The sequence below is a fragment of the Stenella coeruleoalba genome (assembly GCF_951394435.1).
Source record: "Stenella coeruleoalba genome assembly, contig: scaffold_281, whole genome shotgun sequence".
Lineage (NCBI taxonomy): Eukaryota > Metazoa > Chordata > Mammalia > Artiodactyla > Delphinidae > Stenella > Stenella coeruleoalba.
The window spans coordinates 116,096-131,696 of record NW_027646394.1 but is presented as its reverse complement, the minus strand read 5'-3'; the positions used below and the strand labels follow the sequence as shown (position 1 = coordinate 131,696).

General features: G+C 43.2%; 1 long non-coding RNA gene across 1 annotated transcript in view; it reads left to right on the top strand.

Moving 5' to 3' along the window:
* The first annotated feature begins 477 nt into the window (after positions 1-477).
* Positions 478-15,601, top strand: part of LOC307181140 — a 29,973-nt gene continuing 14,849 nt past the window's right edge. The window contains exons 1-3 of the long non-coding RNA XR_013825999.1: positions 478-559; positions 2,047-2,128; positions 3,627-3,712. This is a non-coding gene — a long non-coding RNA (uncharacterized lncRNA). The remainder of the gene's footprint in view (positions 560-2,046; positions 2,129-3,626; positions 3,713-15,601) is intronic.

The window sequence follows — 15,601 nt, the reverse complement described above, 5'->3', positions numbered from 1 at the left end:
TGAAGGAAGAATACCTTAAACCTGGGTAGTTGAAACCCGTGGAATGGGTACCATGCAATATGACTTCAAAGGGTCTTCATTTGCTCACTGAACCTCTCCAATCCTATCACTGCTGCGTTTATGCCCCTGTACACATGCTTGATTCTCTTTCAGAGACATAGCAATCCATAGGTTTTAAGATACTCACTAGTCAGGTACATTCATAGGCGTTTAATATGCGGTGTTGAGTCCATTTCGTTGAGCAAGGAGTAGCTCTTGTCTATTCCATATTTGGCTTAAGGAACTTTATCTGTGCTCATTTCAATCTCTGGTTTTATGCAGCACCCCAACTCACCTTTACCCTTAAGCAAGCATAAGTTGGTTTTCTAAATTTGAGACCCTGTTCTGTTCTGTAATTCAGTTCCTGTGTAGCCAAGTTTACATTCCATGTATTACTGATATCTTATGATGTTTCTTTTTCTGTGTGACTTATTTCAGTTAGAATCATCATACCTGAATCCACTCATTGTGCTGCTAAGGGCCTGATGACATAGACTTCATTGCTGAGTGATATTGCTTCGTAAGTAAATACCACAACTTCTTTATCCATTTTTCACTTTCTGCGATGTTGAACTTGTACTGTAAACGACGTTCTTGTAAACCAAGGCGTCCCAAACTTTGGGGTGGCTGTGTCTTTTTGATTTTAATTTCCCTAAGCTATAGGACCATAAGTGGAAGTGCCCTAGGGTCTGTTGCTTTGTTTTTTAGAAGTTTCAGGAAACACCATAAACTTCTACCAAGTGTCTGTTGGCAATTTACATCCCGACCATCAGCATAACAAGGCTCCCAGTTCTCCATGGCCTGTCCTGCCTTTCTGGATTTTACACTTTTTTCAGATGGCCCTTTTGACTGGGGGGAAGTGAGACTTCATTGTAGTGCAGATTTCCTTTGCAAGCTTGCTTGGTTGGCCAAAAAGGGCGTATGCATTTTTTCCTGAAAAAAACGCATACGCCCTTTTTGGCCAAGTGCATCATTGTGGACGTTCTGCCTCTTTTCCTATGCTTGAAATGCAATTCCAGTCTACCTCCTGAAATTGGTTTCCTGCAATTCTGCCCCGCTTTCAAGTCCTCTTGGCAGCCTTACTTCAGTATATTTTTGGACCATAGCTGTCATTTATAACTCTGCAGGTTTGTGAATTACAGTGCCCCTGAGCTCCTTTCTTCAACTTGGTTTCTTGTGACCTTGCCGCAACACCGCAGGATGGCTTCAGGCCCTAATCTGGTTCCGGCATGGCATGCTAAGCCTTTGGTTAATTCCTCTTCCTGGTGGGAAATGAGAGTTAAATTTGTCAGTCCAGACACCTCCAGCTAGTCTCTCATTGGTTCTCGCTATTCCTGTTCATCTTCCGCAGAAATTGCAAACTGGGCCAAACAGGAGGTTAAAGGGACTGACTCTCCAAGTCGGGAGAGTGTTAGTAAAGCATCTGGAATGTTGCACCCGAGTACCAGGGTACGAAAACTGAGACATATTTGAACACGTCTCCCGATCACATGGTTGATCATACTCTAGGTTCCACATGCATGTTTTAGCTGAAGGAAGAATACCTTAAACCTGGGTAGTTGAAACCCGTGGAATGGGTACCATGCAATATGACTTCAAAGGGTCTTCATTTGCTCACTGAACCTCTCCAATCCTATCACTGCTGCGTTTATGCCCCTGTACACATGCTTGATTCTCTTTCAGAGACATAGCAATCCATAGGTTTTAAGATACTCACTAGTCAGGTACATTCATAGGCGTTTAATATGCGGTGTTGAGTCCATTTCGTTGAGCAAGGAGTAGCTCTTGTCTATTCCATATTTGGCTTAAGGAACTTTATCTGTGCTCATTTCAATCTCTGGTTTTATGCAGCACCCCAACTCACCTTTACCCTTAAGCAAGCATAAGTTGGTTTTCTAAATTTGAGACCCTGTTCTGTTCTGTAATTCAGTTCCTGTGTAGCCAAGTTTACATTCCATGTATTACTGATATCTTATGATGTTTCTTTTTCTGTGTGACTTATTTCAGTTAGAATCATCATACCTGAATCCACTCATTGTGCTGCTAAGGGCCTGATGACATAGACTTCATTGCTGAGTGATATTGCTTCGTAAGTAAATACCACAACTTCTTTATCCATTTTTCACTTTCTGCGATGTTGAACTTGTACTGTAAATGAGGTTCTTGTAAACATAGGCGTCCTAAACTTTGGGGTGGCTGTGTCTTTTTGATTTTAATTTCCCTAAGCTATAGGACCATAAGTGGAAGTGCTCTAGGGTCTGTTGCTTTGTTTTTTAGATGTTTCAGGAAACACCATACACTTCTCCCGAGTGTCTGTTGGCAATTTACATCCCGCCCATCAGCACAACAAGGCACCCAGTTCTCCATGGCCTGTCCTGCCTTTCTGGATTTTACACTTTTTTCAGATGGCCCTTTTGACTGGGGCGAAGTGAGACTTCATTGTAGTGCAGATTTCCTTTGCAAGCTTGCTTGGTTGGCCAAAAAGGGCGTATGCGTTTTTTCCTGAATATATTCAGGAAAAAACGCATACGCCCTTTTTGGCCAAGTGCATCATTGTGGACGTTCTGCCTCTTTTCCTATGCTTTCAATGCAATTCCAGTCTACCTCCTGAAATCGGTTTCCTGCAATTCTGCCCCGCTTTCAAGTCCTCTTGGCAGCCTTACTTCAGTATATTTTTGGACGATAGCTGTCATTTATAACTCTGAAGGTTTGTGAATTACAGTGCCCCTGAGCTCCTTTCTTCAACTCGCTTTCTTTTGAGCTGGCCGCAACACCGCAGGATGGCTTCAGGCCCTAATCTGGTTCCGGCACGGCACACTGAGCCTTTGTTTATTTCCTCTTCCTGGTGGGAAATGAGAGTTAAATTTGCCCGTCCAGACACCTCCAGCTAGTCTCTCATTGGGTCTCCCTATTCCTGTTCATCTTCCGCAGAAATTGCAAACTGGGCCAAACAGGAGGTTAAAGGCACTGACTCTCCAAGATGGGAGAGTGTTAGTAAAGCGTCTGGAATGTTGCACCCGATTACCAGGGTACGAAAACTGAGACATATTTGAACACGTCTCCCTATCACACGGTTGATGATACTCTGGGTTCCACATGCATGTTTTTGCTGAAGGAAGAATCCCTTAAACCTGGAGAGTTGAGACCCGTGTAATGGGTACCATGCAATATGACTTCAAAGGGTCTTCATTTGCTCACCGAACCTCTCCAATCCTATCACTGCTGCGTTTATGCCCCTGTACACACGCTTGATTCTCTTTCGGAGACATAGCAATCCATAGGTTTTCAGATACTTACTAGTCAGGTACATTCTTAGGCGTTTAATATGGGGTGTTGAGTCTATTTCGTTGAGCAAGGAGTAGCTCTTGTCCATTCCATATTTGGCTTAAGGAAATTTATCTGTGCTCATTTCAATCCCTGGTTTTATGCAGCACCCCATCTCACCTTTCCTCTTAAGCAAGCATAAGTTGGTTTTCTAAATTTGAGACCCTGTTCTGTTTTGCAATCCAGTTCCTGTGTAGCCAAGTTTCCATTCCGTGTATTAGTGATATCTTATGATGTTTCTTTTTCTGTGTGACTTATTTCAGTTAGAATTATCATACCTGAATCCACTCATTATGCTGCTACGGGCCTGATGACATAGATTTCATTGTTGAGTGATATTGCATTCTACGTAAGTACCACAACTTCTTTATCCATTTTTCACTTTCTGCGATATTGAACTTTTACCGTAAATGAGGTTCTTGTAAACAGAGCTGTCCCAAACTTTGGGGTGGCTGTGTCTTTTTGATTTTAATTTCCCTAAGCTATAGGACCATAAGTGGAAGTGCCCTAGGCTCTGTTGCTTTGTTTTTTAGATGTTTCAGGAAACACCATACAGTTCTCCCCGAGTGGCTGTTGGCAATTTACATCCCGCCCATCAGCATAACAAGGCTCCCAGTTCTCCATGGCCTGTCCTGCCTTTCTGGATTTTACACTTTTCTCAGATGGCCCTTTTAACCAGTGGGAAGTGAGACTTCATTGTAGTGCAGATTTCCTTTGCAAGCTTGCTTGGTTGTTCAAAAAGTGCATATGCGTTTTTTCCTGAATATATTCAGGAAAAAACACATACGCCCTTTTTGGCCAAGTGCATCATTGTCGACGTTCTGCCTCATTTCCTATGCTTTGAATGCAATTCCAGTCTACCTCCTGAAATCGGTTTCCTGCAATTCTGCCTTTCTTTCAATGCCTCTTCATAGCCTTTCCTCAATATCCTTTTTGAAAATTGTTGGCCTTTATAACTCTGCACGTTTTTGAATTGCAGTGGCCCTGAGCTCCATTTTTCAGCTGTTATTTTTGTGATCTTGCCTCATAACCGCAGGATTCCTTCAGGCCCTATTGTTCTTGTGGGACACCTTGCTGTGCCTTTGGTTAATTCTTCTTACTGATGTGAAATTAGAGTGACATGTGCCCATTGAAACCACTACATTAGTTTCTCACTGGTTCCCCCTAACCCATTCATCCTCCGCACTATCTGCAGACTGTGCGATACTGGGACTTAAAGGCATTGACTCTCCATGTGAGGTTGTTGTTAGTAAAGCGGCTGGAATGTCGATCCGGAGCCCCAGGAGAGGAACAATGAGGTGTGTTTTAGAAACCTTTCCTGATCATATGGTATACCAGTCGCTGGGTTTCCCAAGCATGGTTTAGCTGTAGGAAGATTCCCTTCAACCTGGAGTGTTGGGACCCTTGGAATGAGTAGCATGAAGTATTGCATTAAACTTTTGGCAGTTGCTCACCAAAGCTCACCAATCCTCTCAGCCCCAAGTGTCCAGCCTTATGTCTTATCCAGCTGTGGGTTTATATGTGGTCAATCCAGGTTGCATCACAGCCCCTGAGCGAATTTTGTAAGAATTTTTCTCTCTTTCATTGTTTCTGCGTTTTGTTTTTAAAATTTATTTCTATAATGGGGTTTAGCTCATCTTCACTGCTGTGTTTGTGCCGCTCTGCACACACTTGATTCCCTTATGGAGATATATCAATACATGGGTTTTAAGATTCTTATTACTCAGATATATTTCTCTGCGGTGTATAGGGTGTGTTGAGGCCAGTTCATTGAGCAAGGTGTAGATCTTGTCTAATACCTATTTGGTTTATTAACGGTATCTGTGCTAATTTCAAACTCTGGTTTTATGCATCACCCCACCTCTCCTTTCCCCTTAAGCTGACATAAGTGTGTTTTCTAAATGTGAGACACTGTTCTGTTCTGTAATTCATTTCTTGTGCAGCCATATTTACCCTCCCTCTATAAGTGATATCTTATGATATGTTTCTTTTTCTGTTTGACTTATTTCAAGTAGTATTATCGGACCTAAATCCACTCTTTATCCTTCTACTAGCCTTATTACATTGATTTCATGGTGAAGAGATATTCCATTGTACATAAGTACCACATCTTCTTTATCCATTGTTCTCTTTCCTGGGATATTTAAGGTGTACTGAAGTTGAGGTTCTTGTAAACAGAGTAGCCCTAAACTGTGGTGTGCTTGTGTCTTGTTGATTTTTAGACTTCCCTAGATATACTCCCATGATTGGAAGTGTCCTATGCTCTGTAGCTCTGTTTTTTAGATGATTTAGGAACCACCATACACTCCTCCAGAGTGGCTCTCGGCAGTTCACACACTGCCCATCAGCGTATAAAGGCTCCCTGTTCTCCATGGCCTGTCCTGCATTTCTGGTTTTTACAATTTTTTAGGATGGCCCTTTTGACCGGTGGGAAGTGAGACTTCTTTGTTGTGCACATTTGCATTGCTTGCTTGGTTCCTTGCCCATAAGGTGCATATGCGTTTTTTCCTGGATATAATCAGGAAAAAACGCATACGCCCTTTTGGGCCAACTGCATCATTGTCGAAATTCTGCCGCTTTTCATGTGCTTTAAAGACGAGTCCAATCTATCTCTTGAAATCTGTTTCTTGCAATTCTGTCTTGCATTCAGATCCTCTTCTTTGCCTTACCTCAACATAATTTTGGAGGTTAGTTTTCATTTATAACTCTGCAGGTTTGTGAATTGCAGTGACCCTGAGCTCCATTTTTTAAGTTGCTCTTTTGTGAGCTGGCCTCAAACCCGCAGGATTGCTTCAGGCCCTATTTTGGCTCCAGCGAGGTGGGCTGAGCCTTTTTTTAATTCTTATTCTTAATGGGAAATTAGAGTGATATGTGCCCGTCCAAACCCCTACAACTATTCTCTCATTGGTTCCCCCTCTTCCTGTTCATCCTCCTCACAATTTGCAAAATGTGTGAAACAGAAGTTGAAATGTGCTGATTCTCCAAGTGGGGAGATTCTAAGTAGCGTGGCTGGAATGGTGAACAGGAGCACCAGGAGAGGATAAATGAGCTGCATTTTAGACACATCTCCCGATCACATGGTGTACAGTCCTCTGGGTTTTCCATGCATGTTTTAGCTGTAGGAAGATCCCTTGAACCTGCAGATTTGGGACCCATTGAATGGGCACCAGGTAGTATTACTTTAAAGGGTGTGCATTTCCTCACCCAAGCTCACATTTCTCTTAGCGCGAACAGTTTCCAGCCTTATGTCTCATCCTGCTGTGGGTCTAGACGTGTTCAATCCATGTTGCATCACCGTCCCTGAGGAAAAGTTGTAAGAGGTTTTCTCTGTCTCTCTGTCGTTTATTTTTTTCAATTTATTACTATATTGGTTACAGCTGATTTTCAAAGCTCTGTTTCTTGCTGCTGTACATCCACTTGATTCACGTACAGAGAGACATCAGTAAATTCTTTTTCAGATTCTTACCAGTCGTATATATTCTTTTCCGGTGACTTGAGTGTGCTGAGTGCAGTTCTTTTAGCTACCGTGTAGGCCTTGTTGATTATCAGTTTGGTATTTGGAATGGTATCTTTGCTAATTTCAACCTCCTGGATGATGCCTCACCCCTCCCCACCTTTCCCGTTTAGCAGCCTTATGCGTGTTTTCTACATATTTGACTATGTTTTTGTTTTGTAATTTATTTCATGTGTAGCTATTTTGGATTCCACCTTTAAGTGATATCTTATGATATGTGTCTTTTTCTTTTTGAATTCTGTCACTTAGAATGATCATACGTAACTCCTCCAGAGTTGTTACAACTGGCCATATTTCATTGATTTCCAGGCTGAGTAATATTCCACTCTACATAAGTACCTCATCTCTATCCATTTTTTCCCTCCAGAGACATTTAAGTTATATCCTAGTCGAGGATCTTTTAAACAGAGAGGGGGTAAACATTGGGGTGCCTGTGTCCTCTCGATTTTTGTTTTTCCCAAGATATACGCCCATGAGTGCAAGTGCCCTATGCTCTGTAGCTCATTTTTTAGATGCTTTAGTAAACACAATATACTTCTCCAGAATGGCCGTTGGCAATATACATTTCCACTATAAGTCTCACAGGGCTCCCTCTTCTCATTGCCCTGTCCTGCATTTCTGTTGTTTACGCTTTATGAGGATGGCTCTTGTGACTGATGCGAAGTGATATCTTTTGTAGTATTGATTTCCAGTGCCCACCTGTTTGGTTGGCTAAAAAAGTGTATGCCCTTTTCTTGAATATATACAGAAAAAAACGCATACACCCTTTTTGGCCAACTGCAATGTTGGCAATGTTCAGCTCCTTTTCTTGTGCTTAATGGCGAGTCCTTTCTACCTCCTCAAATCCCTTTCCTGCCATTCTCCCTTGCTTACAAGTCCTTTTCTCTGACTTTCCTCAAGACATTTTTCAGTGATGGATATTTTCAACTCTGCAGTTTCGTGAATTTTACTGCCCCTGAGTTCCATTGTTCAACTCGTGTTTATGGGAACTGGCCACAAAGCAGCAGGATTTCCTCAAGCCCTATACTGTTTCCATGGGCAACCCTAGCCTTTGGTCAATTCGTCTTCCTGATTGGAAATTAGAGTGACATGTGCCTGTCTGAACACCTAGGACTTGTCTCTCATTGTTCCTCATCCTTCCGCTTCATCCTCTGGACAAATTCCAAACTGTACGCAACAGGATGTTGACAGTGCTGACATCTCCAAGTGGGGAGACTGTTAGTAAAGACGCTGGAGGGGTGAACCCGAGCACCAGGAGATGAGGAGATGAGATGCCTTTTCCAAACTCTTCCCGATCAGACGGTATACTATCCTCTGGGTGTGACAGACATGTTTTAGCAGTAGGAAGAGTCCCATTCATGTAAGGAGAACACCAGGGCTTTTTCAAAATCAGTGTCTCCCCGAAACCCAAACTGGGGAATTTTTTAAGCTACGGCTACACATATGTTCATTAAGGGCCTTGGGAAGTAGGCAGAGTCCAAACTTTAGATGATTGAAGTCTTCAGGGTCAGAAGCACTCACCACCAGCTTCCCTTAGGCTACACTTTAACTGTCATTGATAGATGATGTCAATAAAAATATCTATTCTTTTTCAGATTATTTCCCCTTATAGGTTATTGCAAAATGTTGAGTGTAGTTCCCTGTGCTATACAGTAGTTCCTTGTTGATGATCTATTTTATACATAGCAGTGTGTATGTGTTAATCCCAAACTGTTAATTTATCCCTCCTCCCACCTTTCCCCTTTGGTAATAATAAATTATAAGATTTTATACTTCTCAGAAATGGGGGAGCTGAAAGAGAGGTATCATTTTCAATGGAAAAGCATTTAAAACAAGATTGAAGGTTTAACCAAGATTATTAGATGTACATCCTTGGAAAGAAATCACTTCGTTTCTCTAATATTGACCTGACAAATAAGACAAACCCTTTCACTGAACTTGCTTATAATAAAGTGATGGAAATATCAAATGGAAGTGTTAGAAACATCTTATTTTACCCGAGCCTTATACACTGTTCTATGTTAACTACAGTTTGGCTCACACATCTGTTCATTGAGGTTACAATAGTCTCAATTTCTGTTACTGATCCTCCAGAGTGGACCCCAACAAGTGTTCCCCTGCCCAGTGTCATTGGGGCCAACAGATCGAGACTGAGTTTGGTTCACAAGCAAAGGAAACTTTATATTTTGATCAGAGAATGGAGAGGTGAGAGCATGCACTACCCCATGGGCTGTGGGCTGGGCTGCTGTGTAGAGATCCTGTCAGAGTCAGTGGGAGGGAGGGGACAGAGCTTTCAAGGGCTGGGTTGGCTGCAGCTCAGGCTCTATATCGTGGAGTCTGCACTGGGCCCCAGGAGCTGAGGTGTCGACCCAGCCATTCTGCACTAGGAAATCTGGTCTGAAGTGGCGGGTGTGGAGCCTCTGCATGCGAGACCCTAGGAGTACGTGAAATTAGACAAAGCACAAAGGATAAAAAAGTTAGACTTGACTTTATTGCACAGATTCTATTTTTATCTCCCAGGGATTTTTAATGGGCTTTGCTGGGGACAAACCCCTCCTCTGCCTTTTGTCCCGTTCCTCATTCTTGGAGTTCTGAGGGTGCAGACCCTTCTTCTGTAACTGCTGAGTGCTGAGTTGGGAGCCCTCATACCCAGGGGCGAGGGTCAGAACTTCTCCCCAGCAGCCTCCAGGTGACGTTGATTTTCCCCAGGCCCCCTGCCTCCTTGCTCGTCCACCTGAACACCAGCATTGGAAGTGTTATAGATTCTAATGACCTTTAAGGGTCCAGGAAAGAGATGTGCAGAGACGTTGTGGGGGCCGGTTTCACCCCGCCCCACATTTGTTCGGCCACCTTAGGCTGACCGTTTCTGCCAGCCTAGATGCTCTGACCAGTAGTCTGTGCTTTCTTCAATTAGGCCCCTGAATTAACGTACAAACAGCACCAGGTGTCAGAGCCCTGCCCGCTCAACTCCCAGACAGTCCAGGGTCAGTGGTGATCAAGGACCATGATGGCCACTGAGTCAACAGCCTTTTGAAGTAAACAGGAGTCCAGCCGGTCTTATTGGCCACCATCATCACGGTGTCTGTAGGCTTTTCTATAGTGACAGTGTGATATACGGTTCCCCCGCCAAGATTATTAGCTCCCCTCTGGGTGCAGTAAGTCCTGCAAGCAGTAGTCTACTGTTTTGGGACACACTCTTGTTGTTTTATGAGAAAAACTCCAGGTCAAGTGATGTTCACACGAGTCGTCATGGTGCCCTGTTGCCCCCGGTTATCTCTCTGGATGTTGGAGTTGGAAGGCCTCCTCACTCGAGGTCGGTGTGCCAACGGAACGAACCCTGCAACTTCAGGGCATGGTTGGTGGTTAGGATCACCACGTGGGGTCCTTTTCCCTTAGGAGGGAGGTGGCCTTTTGGGCTGCTGATTTCCAGGTTTTTAGATACCGCCAGTATCTTGGCCAGATGTGGCAGTGGGTCAAGCCCCTTGGTGACCATAGTTTATCCTACCTGGATGGCATTCTTGCATTGTTCCATTTCAAGTGGTCCCAGTTTTTGCACTAATTCTCCAATGGCGATTCACCTTTCACCGGGAATGTAAAGGTCAAAGGGTTTAGCTAAATTAGGGAGTTCCAGGGCAAGGGTCTGAATTGACTGCTCTTTCCATTCTTGAAAGGCCACTTCTGGATTCTATTCAAAAGGATCATCATCTTTTCCTTTCAGTGTTTCATATAGAGGCCCAGCTAGTAGACTGTAGTTAGGGATCCAGAAGCAGCAAACCCTGGCCTCCCCAGGAATCCCTAAGCTGTCTTCTAGTTTTAGAAAGGGGTAAGGCTGAAAATGGTTTCTTCCCTTTCCTGGGATGGGCTTCTCTGACCTTCTGTGAGAATGAAGCCCAGGCAGGTCACCGCAGTCTGTGATATTTGAGCTTCTTTTTGGACGACTTCTATCCTTTATTGACTTGGTAGTTCAGAGGCCTCCTTAGTAGGGCTGGCGATCAGAATGTCATCTGCGTATTGAAGGAGGGTTTCCTTTTCCAGAGGTAGAACTTTTAGGTCTTTACCTAAGCTTTCCCCAAAGACGGTGTGGGAATTTTTGCACCCTTGGGGCAAGACGGCCCGGAAGTATTGTTTTAGTTGTATGTTGAGTCCTGCCACTCACAAGCCAAAATTTCTTGTGACTCTGGGACTAATGGAATACAAAAGAAGGCATCATTGAAGACTAATACAGAATACCATGTCCTGGTGGTTGGTAGAATGACCAGCAGGGTGTAGGAATTAGGAGCAGCTGGAGGTATATCCTCGGTGGCTTCACTGACTGTCCTGACATTCTTTACCAGGTCCCCAGCAGCCCATGGGGCTCTCGTGGTCAGACCAATCCCCGGATACAGAGCTACCCTTGCAGGTACCGTGGCAGGGCTGGGCACACAGGAACCGTGCACATAGCCCTCATTGCAGAGCACCCCCAGCTCACCTGTCACTCAGAGCTGACACAGAGCACCTCAGAGCAGGACTTGAACTAACAAACAGCAGCTGCGACAGGTCTGTGACCCTGGTCATCACTCTGTACGGCCTCCCTCCACCTGGTCTTCCAGAGACTTCCACTGCACCCGGGGCACCAGGCCTCTGTCTCCAACCACCACCCACCCCTCCTCTCCCTGACTCCTGGGTTCCTCTCATTAGGAGAGTGTTTTCTTGAAGTTGTCTCCCACTCATGGGCCAGATAAAATGATTAGAAAACAAGCCAAAGCTGCAGCCCCTTGTCTATCTTGACTCTCAGGAGCCCACACCTGTTCCTTGGACCTGGCCGGTTCAGCAAGTTCCATTTTCTGCAACTGTGAGCCCCTGAGGGGTGATGATTGTCTGACCTGGGCAGCCTTACCGTGCCGGCCAGCCCTCCCCAGGTGTGCCTGGGTTGAGATCAATATAAATACCACTCCAGGCAGCAAGAGCCCCTGCAGCCGTGCCTGACGCCATTTTCTCTGCCCTGTCAGCAGTCTCGGGGCTGGGCTGGTGGGAGGGAGTGAGAGGCCACAGCTTTGTGGGTGGCCCAGTGTGAGTGGGGCTCTGTTGGACTTTCTGCAGCAGTTGCCAGGCTGCCACCTGCTAAGGAAGAGGATGTGTCACCCATACCTGCTGCTGGAATTTCTCCCTGGGCAGAGGTGAGGAAGGAAAAAAGCAGTGGGGGCAGGGACAGGACGGGTATCTCAGGCAGGGAAATGGAAATCTTCCAGAAGAGCACCCAGGGCCAGTACCATCCTGGCTGGCCTGCAGGCACCAAGTCGGCTGGCATGTTGTCACTCGTGTGGCTCCATGGCCCTTCCTCTAGGCTTTCAAGTCCTTGTACATATTCAGGTGTTTTACCTGGGAAGGTTGGGAACAGTTCAGCAGCAGCTGGCCTGGGGCTCATCTCACGTTTACTCACAGATGCCTCGGCACGGTCCCCCAGGCTTGTAATGAGGACACTCCTTGCGGGGGGGCTGCTGGCTGCATGCGAGATGATTCCCCACCTCTGACCAACTTCAGAATTGTCTACCACTGAAGCAAGTGCCCTGATAGGGTTTTCATCTGTATAACTGGTGGGTTCTGTTTTGTTTTTTCTTTTTTGTTTCAAGGTAGGTTTTATTCCTCTTTTTTGTACTTATGGATGTAAGCATGGAAATAATTCATTCATATAAATACATGTATGTGAAGGGAATAACTTTTTTCCGTTTTTTAAAAAATTTTATTTTTCATTTTATTTTATTTATTTTTATACAGCAGGTTCTTATTGGTTATCTATTTTATACATATAAATGTATACATGTCAATCCCAATCTCCCAACTCCTCCCACCGCCACCCCCCCCATGGTTTTCCCCTCTTTGTGTCCATACATTTGTTCTCTACATCTGTGTCTCTATTTCTGCCCTTCAAACTGGTTCATCTGTACCATTTTTCTAGGTTCCACATATATGCGTTAATATACAATATTTGTTTTTCTCTCTCTGACTTACTCCACTCTGTATGACAGTCTCTAGATCCATCGACGTCTCTACAAATGACACAATTTCATTCCTTTTTATGGCTAATAGTCCATTTTATATATGTACCACATCTTTATCCATTCGTCTGTCTGTGGGCATTTAGGTTGCTTCCATTACCTGGCTATTGTAAATAGTGCTGCAATGAACATTGTGGTGAATGTGTCTTTTTGATTTATGGTTTTCTCTGGGTATATGCCCAGTAGTGGGTTGCTGGATCATATGGTAATTCTATTTTTAGTTTTTTAAGGAACCTCCATACTGTTCTCCATAGTGACTATCAATTTACATTCCCACCAATCGTGGAAGAGGGTTCCTTTTCTCCACACCCTCTCCAGGATTTGTTGTTTGTAGATTTTCTGATGATGCCCATTCTAACAGGTGTGAGGTGATACCTCATTGTAGTTTTGATTTGCATTTCTCTAATAATTAGTGATGTAGAGCAGCTTTTCATGTGCTCCTTGGCCATCTCTACATCTTTTTGGAAGAAATGTCTATTTAGATCTTCTGCCCATTTTTGTATTGGGTTGTTTGTTTTTTTAATATTGAGCTGCATCAGCTGTTTATATATATTGGAGATTAATCCTTTGTCCATTGATTCAGTTGCAAATATATTCTCCCATTCTGAGGGTTGTCTTTTTGTGTTTGTAGTTTCCATTGCTTTGCAAAAGCTTTTACGTTTCATTAGGTCCCATTTGTTTAGTTTTCTTTTTTATGTCATTACTCTAGGAGGTGGATCAAAAAAGATCTTGCTGTGATTTATGTTAGAGTATTCTTCCTATGTTTTCCTCTAAGAGTTTTATACTGTCCGGTCTTACATTAAGGTCTCTAATCCATTTTGAATTTATTTTTGTGTATGGTGTTAGGGGGTGTTCTAATTTCATTCTTTTACATGTAGCTGTCCATTTTTCCCAGCACCACTGATTGAAGACACTGTCTTTTCTCCATTGTATAGTCTTGCCTACTTTGTCATAGATTAGTTGACCATAGGTGTGTAGGTTTATCTCTGGGCTTCTTTCTTTTTTATTTTCCTTTTACACCTTTATTGGAGTATAATTGCTTTACAATGGAGTGTTAGTTTCTGCTGTATAACAAAGTGAGTCAATTATACATATACATATATCACCATATCCCCTCCCTCTTACATCTCCCTCCCACCCTCCACATCCCACCCCTTTAGGTGGTCGCAAAGCACCGAGCTGATCTCCCTGTGCTATGTGGCTGCTTCCCAGTAGCTATCGATGTTACATTTGGTAATGTATATATGTCCATGGCACTCTCTCACTTCGTCCCAGCTTACCCTTCCCCCTCCCCGTGTCCTCAAGTCCTTTCTCTATGTCTGTGTCCTTAATCCTGTCCTGCCCCTAGGTTCTTCATAAACTTTTTTCTTTAGATTCCATATATCTCTGTTAGTACACGGTATTTATTTTTCTCTTTCTGACTTACTTCACTGTGTAGGACAGACTCTAAGTCCATCCCCCTCACTACAAATAACTCAGTTTTGTTTCTTTTTATGGCTGAGTAATATTCCATTTATATATGTGCCAGATATTCTTTATCCATTTATCTGTCGATGGACACTTAGGTTGCTTCCATGTCCTGGCTATTGTAAGTAGAACTGCAATGAACATTGTTGTATATAACTCTTTTTGAATTATGGTTTTCTCAGGGCAAATGCCCAGTAGTTGGATTGCTGGGTCGTATGGTACTTCTATTTTTAGTTTTTTCAGGAACCTCTATACTGTTATCCCTAGTGGGTATAGCAATTTACATTCCCAGCAACAGTGCAAGAACGTTCCCTTTTCTCCAGTAAATGCCTCTCCAGCATTTATTGTTTGTAGATTTTTTGATGATTGCCATTCTGACTGCTGGGAGTTGATACCTCACTGTAGTTTTGATTTGCATTTCTCTAATGATTAGTGATGTTCAGCATCCTTTCACGTGTTTATTGGCAATCTGTATATCTCCTTTGGAGAAATGTCTATTTAGGTCTTCTGCCCATTTTTGGATTGTGTTGTTTGTTTTTGTGATATTGAGCTACACGAGCTGCTTGTAAATTTTGGAGATTAATCTTTTGTCATTTGCTTCATTTGAAAACATTTTCTCCCATTCTGAGGGTTGTATTTTCGTCTTGTTTATGTTTTCCTTTGCTGTGCAAAAGCTTTGAAGTTTCATTAGGTCCCATTTGTTTATTTTTGTTTTTATTTCCACTTCTCTAGGAGGTGGGTCAAAAAGGATCTTGCTGTGATTTATGTCATAGAGTGTTCTGCCTATGTTTTCCTCTAATAATTTTATAGTGTCTGGTCTAACATTTAGATCTCTAATTCATTTTGAGTTTATTTTTGTGTATGGTGTTATGGAGTGTTCTAATTTCATTCTTTCACGTGTAGTTGTCCAGTTTTCCCAGCACCACTTACTGAAGAGACTGTCTTTTCTTCATTGTATATCTTTGCCTCCTTTGTCATAGATGAGTTAGCCATAGGTACGTAGGTTTATCTCTGGGCTTTCTATCTTGTTCAATTGATCTATATTTCTGTTTTTGTGCCAGTACCATATAGTCTTGATTAATGTAGCTTTGTAGTATAGTCTGAAGTTAGGAAGTCTGATTCCTCCAGCTCTTTTAATTTCCCTCAAGACTGCTTTGGCTATTCGGGGTCTTTTGTGTCTCCATACAAATTTTAAGATTTTTTTGTTCTAGTTCTGTAGAAA